Source organism: Pezoporus flaviventris, unplaced genomic scaffold, assembly GCF_033815535.1.
Source record: "Pezoporus flaviventris isolate CSIRO_AGI_PZ_B2104156 unplaced genomic scaffold, CSIRO_AGI_Pfla_v1 ptg000078l, whole genome shotgun sequence".
In the NCBI taxonomy this organism is placed as follows: Eukaryota; Metazoa; Chordata; class Aves; order Psittaciformes; family Psittacidae; genus Pezoporus; species Pezoporus flaviventris.
Window position 1 is genome coordinate 14,631,505 of NW_026892626.1, and position 12,337 is coordinate 14,643,841.

The window sequence follows — 12,337 nt, forward strand, 5'->3', positions numbered from 1 at the left end:
TCTTCCATGATGTGTCCCATTCCAGGATAGTGCCTGAGTTTCCTGGGGGTTGTGGCCAGCATGGATGGGCAGAATATGATGTGTGGAAATGGGCATCCAGGCGTCACACTGCAGTAGCTTAGGCACGAACACAGGTCACTGTATCACAGCCAGCTACAGGACAGGGAGGTTTGTGTGCTGCTCCATGGCCTGGTTGCTGCAGTGTACAGTGCTATGTCCTCATCCCTATGCACGCTTAAGGGGATGTGGCAGGGATGCAGATGATTATCCCTGGAATAAGATCTGAAAGTCTTCCTTCAGTAGGTGTCAAGGTGAACTCAAAGTTCCTTTGTTTTCAGAGAGCCAGCTACTGCCTGTGACACTGCATCCTGATCCACTGCCTTTCTGCTTATTCCAAATGACTGATGCAGATTTAATCATCTGCCTTACTGGGACCTGCTGCAGGAGTGATGGTTGCCCACTGTGCTAGGAACATGTGGGCTGCTTCCCAAAGGAAATTAATGCTTTTAGAGAGACTTTTTGTGTCACATCAGCTGAATCTACTTAATCTTTTTCTCTCTGAATTGCTCTGCAAAAACTGTCTGCTTAGCAGATTGAGCAGGCAACTCCTTTTACAGCTGAAATGCTTAATTATTTCCCTGGGCTATGGATGGTATCAGTGATTAAAGTACAGAATCAGGCTTTGGGAGGGAGCCTTGAGTGTGACAGATTTCTTACTCAGTTTCTCTCCAAGGCCATCAGCAGGTGTGACTTTGGTCCTGTCTCTTCTTGCTGCCCAACTTCTATACACATACATCATCTTGGCATTGCATGCTCGTCCTAGCAAATATACTGTATTAAGCTTTTTAACCTATAAATGGAAGGTAATTGCTAATAGCTACACTTGGAATGAAGGGGTTATTTCTCATTGTGTTCGCACCACTCGTTATTTCTGTGGCGATACTTGCAGTTTAAATGAGCCTCAAGCCATGATCTTGGTGCTTGGCTCTTCACAGCTAAGGGAAAAAGGAAGTGCCTGTGTCTGAATCATTATTTAAAGCTAATAATAGAAAAGTGTTGATCTATTCATTTTTTTTTCCTAGTTACCAGCTAATTGCTGCAAAACAGAAAGATGTTGAGAATCTCGTCTCCTGTAATGAGTAATCCCAGGAGTTTCTTGGTTCCTGCTACATTTACATTTCTTCAGGGTGGATTTGTCTCTCTCTCTTCAAAGATACAGCATGGATGTTTTCTTCTCTTGTCTTCACAAAGTGTTTGTTTTTTCTCTTTTAATTTAAATCTAATGGATGTTTAATATGTGTAGACACGGGTGGCTGGGACCATAGCACAGATGCCATGCAAGCTTCCTTCCAGCTGCTTCCCTTGCACCTCTTGATCTGGCCCTGTCTCTTCCTGCCCTTCTGACCGGTGATGTACCCCTGTGAAGCCAGCTTGCCCTGACTGCTCCCTCCTCAGCTGCAGTTGTCCTGCGACTCATGGCCATGGCTTGTCCCAGCCAAGGGCCCAGGAGCATCTTTTCAAGGTCACTGACTGTCTGTTGGTCATCCAGGTCAGAGGAGGGATGTGTTGCTGTCATTTTTGCCAGCAAGGTCTTGGTTGTGCTATTGACAGAGAAGGTGCAAAATGGCAGCAAATCCTGCAGAGCAGCTGCTCTGGGTGGTGTGAGAATGTTTCCTCCCTTTATTGCGCTCCTTATTGCAATTTAACAGCAATAAAAGAGAAGCCCTCCCTTCCCTTGCAGACTGGCTAGAGAGGGGAGACTTTGAACGCATTGACTTCTCTCTCCCCATCCAAAGATAGATAAAGGTATTAGCATGATAAGTATTTTTTATATATATATATATATATAAGTATTAGCATGATATGCTAATACTGCCGTTCATCATGCTAAGGTCCAAAGCTCCCATTGCGCAAGGTTCAGCAAGCTGCTGCATCCCAATGGCGTCATCAGCCCCCCTAAGAGCTGCAGCCAGGGGAATACATGGATGGTATAAGGCCACTGAGGGCTCTGTGTTCTGTACTTCCCCTCTGTCACCCTGTCAAGCCCAGCCTTGTTGACATTTAAGACATTTTGGTATTTGTAGGCCGATACCCAGCCACTGCACTGATGTTGGCTTTCCCCTCATTTCTTATTGCCATGCTTCAATGCTCTTGCTAGGAGGAGCAGTAAAGTTCACGTGGAGAAGGTTCATGTTGCAGTAGATGGCTTCTGGATTCAGAAGAGCTTGTTCCTTGCTGCTCTTTTCTTTTGAAGCCCTCCTTCCCCACCCTTCCACCACTGTGAATGCATTGTTAAGGCGTCAAAGGGGATCCAAGCTGCACTGAGCTTTGTGGTTAAGACCACTGGGTTGCCAGAACTGGGACGTAGCCTCTGGCTTTGGGAATGTGCATTTTTTGTGGGTTTCTTGCTCTGTTCTGATTGAAAGTGTGGCGGGGGGGGGAGTGGGGAGAAGAACAAAGGGTTCAGCCAGCCATGCTTCCTTCCCCCCTGGTTTCCTAAAGGAGCTGGAATTTGGTATTTGACAAATAATGGCAGAATGATTGGAAAGGGCAGGCGGTATGCATCCATGCTGGCCTGAAGTCAGAAGAGGACTGAAAATCCTGGAGTGTAGATGATGATGATGCTAGTACTGATTTTATAAGGGGGGGGGAAATGCTTTCGAAGTGCCCTGTTTGTGTCTGAATAAACCTGGCTTTGTCATTTCATGCTCAGCCTGCAAAGTTGTGTCCTGTTCCGCTCTTGGCTTGCTTTTCCCTCGGGTTGACCACTTGGCCAAAGTCAGCACGGAGTCTCTAACCAGGCAGAACCAATGTGCAGATGCAAAAATAACCTGGGGTTTTGACCAAGATGTTTCCAGCTGGGTAGAACTGAGACCAGCTTTCGTGCTCGCTCAGCATCAGAGCCAAAGCCTTTACACAGCCATTGAGCAGACTCAGTTCCTTTCTGTTTGATGCCAGAGTCTCTGCTCCGGTGGGATGTGTGTGACCTGGCCCTTGCAGCCCCCGTGTCCTCCAGGGAAAGGCTGTCAGACCTCAGAGCTCTTTGCTTTTTGAGCAGTGACATGGCTTTGCCAGGATGTCCTTACCACACGGCTATACCTTTACAGCATCTCAGTCAGTTTTGCTTTAACACATTAATTCACTTGCGGTTTAGGGAGACAAAATCATAGGCCCATTACCCACAGGCAAAACTTGCCCAGGGATAAAGTGTGAGATGAAGTGTTTTGGCAGCGTGTTTTGCATCCCTCAAGGTGGCACCGGGAGGATGGAGGGCAGGGGATGAATGGCAGCATTGAAAGGGGTGGCGAAGAAAAGCGAGTTTGTTCCTTCTTATGTAAGCTGGACCTTCGTGGCAGCCGAAGGGGAGAGCCGGTGACTTGGCAGGGTGCTGCGTGGCTGTGGTGCAGAGCGGTGCCAGGGAGGGCGCGGGGGGTGGCGACTTACAAGCAAGTCACGTTGCTTCAATTTAAAGGCTTGCCCACCTTGGTCTTGCTTGTCAAGGGCAGGAGAGGGGGAAAATAACAGCAGAATTAGTCTTGCCATCGATAGGTGGCTGTTTGGGGAGGAGATGGGGAGGGTGGGTGGCACTGGGTCTGGAGCAGACATAACGCAGCTCTTCTGCTCTCTCCTTGATCAAATCAGATCAGGGATTTGACTTGAACTGTGGAGGTTGAGTCTTGCCCTTGCTGTGGGATGGAAGCGATGTGGGAGAGCTCCATGTCGGGGCCGGCAGCGATGCTCGGCAGGGCTGGCTGAGCTCACTGCAGTGGCTGTGTCTGTGCCAGGTGCTGTGGGAGCCGGGGCTGTGCAGCCGCTCCGCAGCAGCCCATCTGAATCCCATTTTCTGTTCCTGGGCTCTGGCAAGCCCCGCTTCCCCCCCCAGCCTGGCTCCTGCGGCAGCGGGGGTCCGTCTCTTACCAGCAGCAATTCCCATGCTGGGTGACCTGTGAAGGGATTGAGCAAAGCACAACCGAAACCTGCAGCCAGGCTGCTGCACTCAGCAGGAGCCTTGCGCACCCTGTGTTTGCCCAGCCTTTGGGTTGCAAAAGGTTGGGGTATGGAGGGTGCAAATGCACTTAAACAGTGAGTGACCCCCCCACTCTCTTCCTCTGGCCTGCCAGCTCGCTGCTGGAGCTGGGAATCAGGCCCTGCTGTCTTTTCCCTGCAAGACATGAAGCTCCTTTCCTTTCATCTCTTCTCAGTGATGTCCAGCATCACCGGTGTCCCCTCAAGCATCCCGACGTGCCATGTTGCCTTCCCCTGGGGCTGATGTCCCTGCAGCCCTGCTTTGTCTTTGCTTTTTGTGGTTTTGCCTTGTTCAGGGGCAGCTTGAGCTAAATTATTTATAAGAATAGGAAGTGCAGAAATTGTAGGAGCTGGTTCCTGTTGGGAGGGAGGTGCAAGATCAGCAGCCTGGGTCTTGACAAGAGGGGAGGAAGTTCCCACACCAAAGCCCTCTGGCTGTGGGTTTGGGCATCCTGAGCCAAATCTCTTTGAATTTGGGCCTTTGTTGCTCTTTAATGCCCAGAAAACGTGGCTGCCTTACCTGAAGCTGGTGTTTCCTTGCTTCGGGAGGCTTTGGGTCACAGCCTCAGCTTCTCTTTGGTCTAGTTCTGCCCAGTAGGCTAGCCAGCAGTGGGGTACAAGGGGCTGTCACCATTGACAGAATACCAAAGGCTCCAGAAAGCCACATGGAAAGAGATGGTTTAAAACATAATCCATAGGTGCTGATGGAGAATGAGGCAGTCATTTTAGCAGAGAGGAAGAGGGGCAGGTGAGCAGGGCTGGTCAGTGTTTTGCTCACCATTTATACCCTAAGACTATTATTGCCTCTCATTTCTTTGGCTTTTCAGGTGTTGGTGTCTTTCCCAGCTGAACTGTGAGGTTTGGACCCTACTGGCAGGGTCCACTGTTTTTGGATAGAGATGATGATCCCCCAGGCTGGGGTGAGATGCAGGGCAGCAGGAGTTTCCCTTGCAGGGGCTGATGTGGATGCAGGTGTTAAAACCCAGGGCCTCATATGATGGACTTTGTTCTCCTCAAATCAAAAAGCAGAGGTGAGGAGCATGTCTTTAGTTAGCTAATTGTTTGCTGTAAAGCCTTTCATGAGTTACTCGAGCTGTCTGCTGCTTGTCCCCCATAAAGGGGCAGTGGAAGATACCTGTTTTCTGCAGGGCTCGGGTATGAGCTGTGTCAGCAGGAGGTTTGGAGGTCTTCAGGAAGAGCAGTGCCTTGGGAAGACAGAGCTGCAGCATTCAGCAGTGAAAGCTGTGCAAAACTGCCTCAGTCCAGACTTTTCTTACCTCGGGGTGAATCTGGAAGCTGTTGGCATGAAAACCGACTGTACTGGTTCAAGCAGTAGGTACCCTTCAGAGAGCTCAAGGACCTGTGTGGGTCCATGGGCAAAACTCAGCTATGGAAATGCACAGAGGTCACGGCTCGCTGCCCTGCTCTGTCCCTGGCTGGCTTCCAGGCAGCTCGGGATGCAGGGGAGGCCAGAGTGTGCCATCGCTCTGAACAAAGTGTCTTCTTTTCTCTTGGAAAACACTGAGCATCCTTAAGCAGAGGGTCTCAGCCAGCTAAGACAGCACTGAGCATCAGTGAGGCTGTGGCTTTGCAGCTAATGAAGAGGTTTGCAGTTTTGTCCCAGGTTTTCACCCTCAGACTGTGCCAGTATCGAAATGCTCCCAGCCTTGCCCAAACCGTGTGTTAAACAAATGAGGGCGACTTTTCCTGACCCACCAGGCAGTGCCTTCACAAATTCCATGTTTTATCCCCCAGGCAGATGGATCACACGCAGCTTTGGCACGGCCACATTTTATGGCAGAGAAGCTGCAGTTTCAGTGTTTATTTCTCTGTCATTGCAGGAATTCAAAATGGATGGAAGAGAAAATGCCATCGGGATTGACTCTTGTTTTGTTTGGACCCTGGACAGGTCTCTGTGGAAAACATGGGAGGAGCGCAGGGGACAGGAAAGAGCCAAGAAGATGTGTCAAAAAGACAGCGGCAGCCAAGAGTGGTCAGCAGGGAGTGGAGCAGGGCTGGGGGTGCGTTTCTGAAGGATAATAAAAATGGAGGGAGTTGAAAGCATCTACAGATGAAATGGGGATGCTACAGAATGGGTGAATGCTGAGATGAATGAGAGGGGCTGCTGAGAAGGCGAATGCCATCGGCTGCAGTGTGGGGACCTGCCCTGTGTGCAGGGGTGGGAGCAAGGACCAACATAGAGGAGGAAAGCAGTAATTGACTAACTAAGTAGTGAAAGCTTATCAGAATCCAAGGGGTTTTGATTATCTGGAATAGAGGCGGCTTTGTGGATGGTGATGGGACCTGTAGGCTTGGACCAAACGTGTGGTCATTTAGAGGCAGACTAAAATTAGCCGCGGGCTAATGTGCTCCTTTGCCTGTACTGGGAGAGGAAGGATTGCAGCTTCACCGACTGCCAGGCTCTGCAGGCAGGGCAATGTCCATAGGGGATGGAAGCACAGGAGGGATGGTGCCAATGACCTTTCATATGCTATTGGGCACCTCTGTCTGTCTCCAGTTTTTCTCTCTCTCAACCTTTGCATGCCTTATTGATTTCAGACTCTGTATATTTTGGCTCTTGGGTAAATCAGAAGTGTATGTCACCTAGAATGATCATGCTGGGAGTATAAAGCGTTTTACAAAGCCTTCAGTGACCTTTAGCTAATGAGAAATCAATGAACCGAGTGTCTACAAGCATTTCCCAAGTGCTGGGTAATGCTGTGAACAGTGGGGACCCATTTTGGGATTAACATGGCTACACAGTTAGTGGACTGGTCATGCAGGTGTTCTGGGTAAAGGCTCTGGCACCAGGATGACCTGAGCTTGTGTTTCCTCATTCTCTTTACTTGTATCCTATATATCATGAATGTGAATGTATGTGTATGTCAAGTTGGTGCCAGAATCAATCCACAATCCTGGGCAAGTGGACACAGTTGAAATGTTTAGATAAACACAGAAGTTTTTGATAGGGTGAAATATATACAGGTTATGGCTTTCTGTTTTCTATAAGCAGAGGATCATTTTGTGATTGCCATTAGTATGTTCATAGAATCATAGAAGAGTTAGGGTCGGAAAGGACCTTAAGATCACCCAGTTCCAACCCCCCTGCCATGGGCAGGGACACCTCACACTAAACCATCTCACCCAAGGCTCTGTCCAACCTGCCCTTCAACACTGCCAGGGATGGAGCATTCACAACCTCCCTGGGCAACCCATTCCAGTGCCTCACCACCCTCACAGTAAAGAACTTCCTCCTTATATCCAGTCTAAACCTCCCCTGTTTCAGTTTTAACCCATCACTCCTTGTCCTCTCACTGCAGTCCCTAATGAAGAGTCCCTCCCCAGCATCCTTATAGGCCCCCTTCAGATACTGGAAGGCTGCTATGAGGTCTCCACGCAGCCTTCTCCTCTCCAGGCTGAACAGCCCCAACTTTCTCAGCCTGTCTTCATAAGGGATGTTGCGATGGATTGTCATTTCTAGGACGGTCACTCCTCCCTGTTAACACAGTTTTGTTCTCCTAAGCCAGCCCCTGTTGTGTCCTGGGGATGTTTGTGTTGTGCAATCACCAGGCAAAAGCTGGTGTTGTGTTGGGTGTGTGGGGACAGGCAGGCTCTAACAGTGCCTGTGGTCATCTCTCTGGCTGTACTTCCTGAGCCTTGTTTCCTGTTCCAACTACTGTTAGCAGCCAAAGAGTGAACCCAGCACACGCAGACACAGTTGCTGTGTGCACCGGCCACTTTTCACTGCGTGCATCCAGGGATAATAGCACTCCCTGGGCTGGGAGCTCATCCCTGCTTCGAAGTGATGGAATTGGTATGATGCTGGCTTTTCCTCTTCTCGTGTAGATAGATGCATCAAATCTGCATCAAATTCTGGATTTATTGAACTCCCAAAATAGCACCTAAAGTTTCCTTCTAAGACCTGCCAGCTGCAACGGGAGAGAAAGAGTATAGTGTATGGTGGACACTAAAACTCTCCCTGTTATTCCACAGGTACTGCTGAATCAAGGCAATTCTCAGATTGATTTTGCATCATATACACAGATTTTCCTGGGGAAAGTGAGGGTGCTTGGAGGCAGCCTAGAAACAAAAGTGCTTTGTAAGACCAGGAGAAACCATGTTTCTGTTCCACCCCACAGCAGCAGGTTAAGGCAGAGTAGCAAGATGAAGCTGTTGTGTGGTGAGGCCCCTTCCTGTACCAAAACCAAGTCAGGCTGGGATGAGTTCCACCAGCACAGCCATGGCTTTAGGTGGCAGCATCATTCCTGGGACCAAACGTGTTTGAAATAAGATGCAAAGCATCTTTCATCAGCAAGTGGGGATGTGAATTCAAGATGTCAGGGCAGGTTCCATATGCTGTTGCACTTTGCATGCATTACATTCTTTAGAGCTTAGCAAAAGGTCAGTGCGCTTGGATGCGGTTCCTCACTTTTGGAAAGTCTGCAGGTTTGGGAGTAGTGCTTTTTGGTTGATTTGCAATAGGAAAACAGCCGGCGTGGAAGGTTTGCCGTTGGAATTGAGATGCTGAAAGCTAGCTCTTGGGTTTGTCAGTTTAGGCTAAAAAGGCAGCTTGGGTTAATGAGTTGATTTTGTTGGTTTTGTTTTTTGCTTGGGTTTTGTTGGTTTGTTTGATTTATCCCTCCAATGCAGAGGAAAAAGCTCTCAGTATAGGTCCGGTTGCTATTGTCAGTGTCAGCTATTTTTCCTGCTGATTGGAAGGAAATTTCCAATACAGTGTAGCTGCCAAAAGCAGATTCCTTGCTGGAACATTTTGGTTAAAATACTCTGACTCGCTCCTTGCAGTGATGCCATTTAGTGAGAGAACACACAGCAACTGCCTGCTTTGTTCTTAACTCTGAGCTTGACATTTGCTTTAGTATTGGCTTTTTTTTCCTGCTGGTGCTTGCATTGGGTAAGCCTGTTCCAGTGTTACAGACATTGTGATGCCGTGCAGATGTCCACAAGCAAAGCCTTGCTTGTAGCATCCTTCCTTGGCCCTTGTAGGCACTGGGTATCCAGAGCAGCGGCAGGAGGCATCCCATCAGGATGGAGTTAATATGTTGGTGAAGGGCCAACATGTGGGCAAGGTATGGAGGCAACCTGGTGTTTTCTCTCATTGCCTAATCCTCCTTTTTGGAGTTAAACGCTATGTGTTTGCCTCCAGGATATCATTTGGTGCCTTCCCAGTAAAAATGGGGAAACTACACGTGTTTGGCTTGATCTGCCTGACCCTGGCAAGTCATTTCAGAGGCCATTGTGCTACTGCAGCTCACTGCCCTGCAGCTGCAAGGCTTGACAGCATGGTGCCGAGACATCGCTCTTCTCTGCTCCCTTTTTAGATAGCTACCCAAAGATAGCATGGGCTGGATTTGGATTTGTTTTTCTTCTCTTCTTGTTTCATCTAAAGCAACAGGGGAACATTTCCCCCCCTGAAAGAATAGCAGTGTTTGGGTTGAGAAAGGCTGAGGTCAGGAGAAGGCAGGAAAAGGCTGTCTCATTGTGTTTTCGGTTGCTTGATTGCTTTTTTGCACCTGCACCAGACTTCCACTGGTGAGAACTGAGGCTTTGCCGGGCTCCCAGAATGGTGCTGTCAGACAGAAAACATCTTCCACTCCCCGGTCACGTCCTGTGTTTTCCTTCTCACTCTGTCATCACTTTACAGAGTAAAGCCCCGAGCTCACATCAATCCCTCCAAGGTCTCTGGAGCAGCTCCAAGCTGGTGGCTGTGTGTGCAGAGCCCACCGTAGCACCAGGCAGGAGCCAGCTCTATCCCAGAAGTGATGGAGCTGAAATTAGCTCCTCAGCAGGATTTTTCTGGCCTGGAGCTCTATCACAGCTATAGCATTTCCACTTCTGCAGCTGGCCTGGAGACGGTTTTGCCTTGTGAGCTGTAAAACTGCCTTTAGGATCACAGAGAAGCTGTCGCTGCCTCATCCCTGGCAGTGTTCAAGACTGGGTTGAATGGGGCTTGGAGCAACCTGATCTAATGGAAGGCGTCCCTGCCCATGGCAGAGGGTTGGAGCTGGATGAGCTTTAAGGTCCCTTTGACCCAAACCATTCTATGATTTTGCAAAATGAGAAGGAATAAGAAAGAAGGACGGACGAATAAAAGAATTTTAAGGATGAAAGAATTCCTTGAAGAAAAGAAGAATTAAAAAAGAATACAACAAAAAGGAAGAAGGAAGCAGAACTGACAGGTCACGTTTCTGGGCCGCTTCAGTAGTGGTTTAATACAAATAAGTTCCCGTTGGAGCTGCCTTTGCGTTGCCTTCCCCAAGAACAGAGAGCACTGGGAACAGGGCTGTATCCAAGGGCCAGGGTATATGACGAAGAGGTCGAGGTGAAGGGTTTATCCGTTCTTAGTTCTGCAACTGGGTCACGCTCTGCTCTTCAGTGAGTCACTGATCACTTGATGCCTCCAGTTTTCCCAAGTTTCCAACTTGTTTCTAAGGATTCAGAAATGCTCTTGGGCTGGGCAGATACAGGGGATTAGAGAAAACTCGTTTTAGGTTAATGGCTGCAGCAATTAAATGGTTTCAGTTACTTACTCCCCCAGGCTGTGGTTGCATGGCAAGTTAAGCAAACAATTAGGTTACTGCTGTGGCACCCATAGGGAGGTACTGACCCATTAAAAACCTTATTTTGCTAAGCACCTTGTACAGAGGTTTTAGTTTCTGCTAGTTATCCTTAATCTAAATCAGACGGATTTGATAGGTTAGTGTGCTGCAGCTGGATCCTTTCCTCTCATTTCTCAGGGCTGTGTGCTACGTGCCTTGTATTAGCTCCAGAACACAAGATTTCCTGCGTGCAGTAGCCTCTGGATTCTAATAACTTATTGGCAGGTTGATGGGAAGTTGACATCTGTCTGATCCTATTGGCATCTCCTTGGCTTTATTTTGACTTAGGAAACTGCAGGGTGAAGCAGGCACTTTTCCTGCCAAATAGTCTTTTTCCTAGGGTGTTTGGTTTTTCTTCTGCTATTCCTGCTTTGACTTTGCCTCCTCTGCCTATTTTAAAGGATGAAGCAGCCAGCCCCTGTTCTCCTTCCCTGCGCCCACACAGGCACCTTTTTGGGGAGTACCACAGCCTCAGTTTCAGTGTGTTACATACGCTGGTCTCTAACACCAGCTACTAGGGCTGTGCTTAGTCTAGCAGCATTTGATATTACATTCGAGCTGGTAGAGCTGGAGAGGACTTTAGAGGCACTGGAATAGAAAAAGTTATTCCAAGAAACTGATATACCCTAAGGAGCCGCAGGGGCAGCAAGAGAGAGAATAGAAATAGGTTATCTAAAGCCCAGGCAAATCAAATGTTATTATTATAACTCCATGGGCACTATGCCAGCTCTCTGTAAGCAATATTTCTCTTTACATCTCACTTTGCCAGTTAATTGGACATCTATTATTTCATGATTTCAGCAGGAAGCATCGCCTAAGTGATGACTTTGGTACCCAGCCCAGTGCTACTGTGCACTTTCTGAGCCCTCAGTTGTGGAAATGCTTCCAGTCAATCCCTGCTCCTTCTCCCAATGTGCCTGTGAATTGTCAGTGCTGCTTGGTGACATTTGCTAGGGATGGTGGCTCTGCAACGTGTTCCTCCAGCAGACAGCTCCCTCTGTGATGCTCAGGGCCCTGCAAAGATGGAGGGTTGTGGCAGCTCCTCCTTCCCTGTCTTCTGCTCCTCTCCTTGCCCTGCATCCAGACCAGATTTGCTGCTCCCTTGGGGCAGCTGGAGGACAGAGCCAGATGCCACGTGCAGGGTTGTGGCAGCCCAGGGCTGGTCCCCCAGTGCTCACTTCTCTCTTGCCAGACTGTTTCAGGCACATTTATATCTAGAAGCATTGGTGGGAGCAGCTGATTTTAAGCTGATACAATTTCTTTAATGCTTTTTCCAGGATCCTGATTTTGTAAACAAGTTTATTTACCCTTCCCACCCAATGCAGGGGTTATCCACACGCAGCCAAGGAATGCAGACCAGAGTCTGAGCGCAGTTATAGCCGCCTGCCCGGATACTCCTAATGAATTGTTTGCAGACAAGCTTCAGACCTGCAATCATTCACAGAAGCTATTCAGCAAATAGTTTTGAATAATGAATCCCTTTGAGAAACTGGAGTTGTTTTGCAGGCAGATTCCAGACAGAGAACACGCTCAGAACTTGTAGCTTTGAACACATTTTCCCCTCGATGTGCCAAGCTGTGGAGCTGGCATAGCATCCCTTTCCGATACCTTCACGTAGGATTAAACCACTCCACCAAACGCATGCGATGATGCAGGCTGAGGGTGCCCACTGGAGGACAGAGCTGCAAGCACTC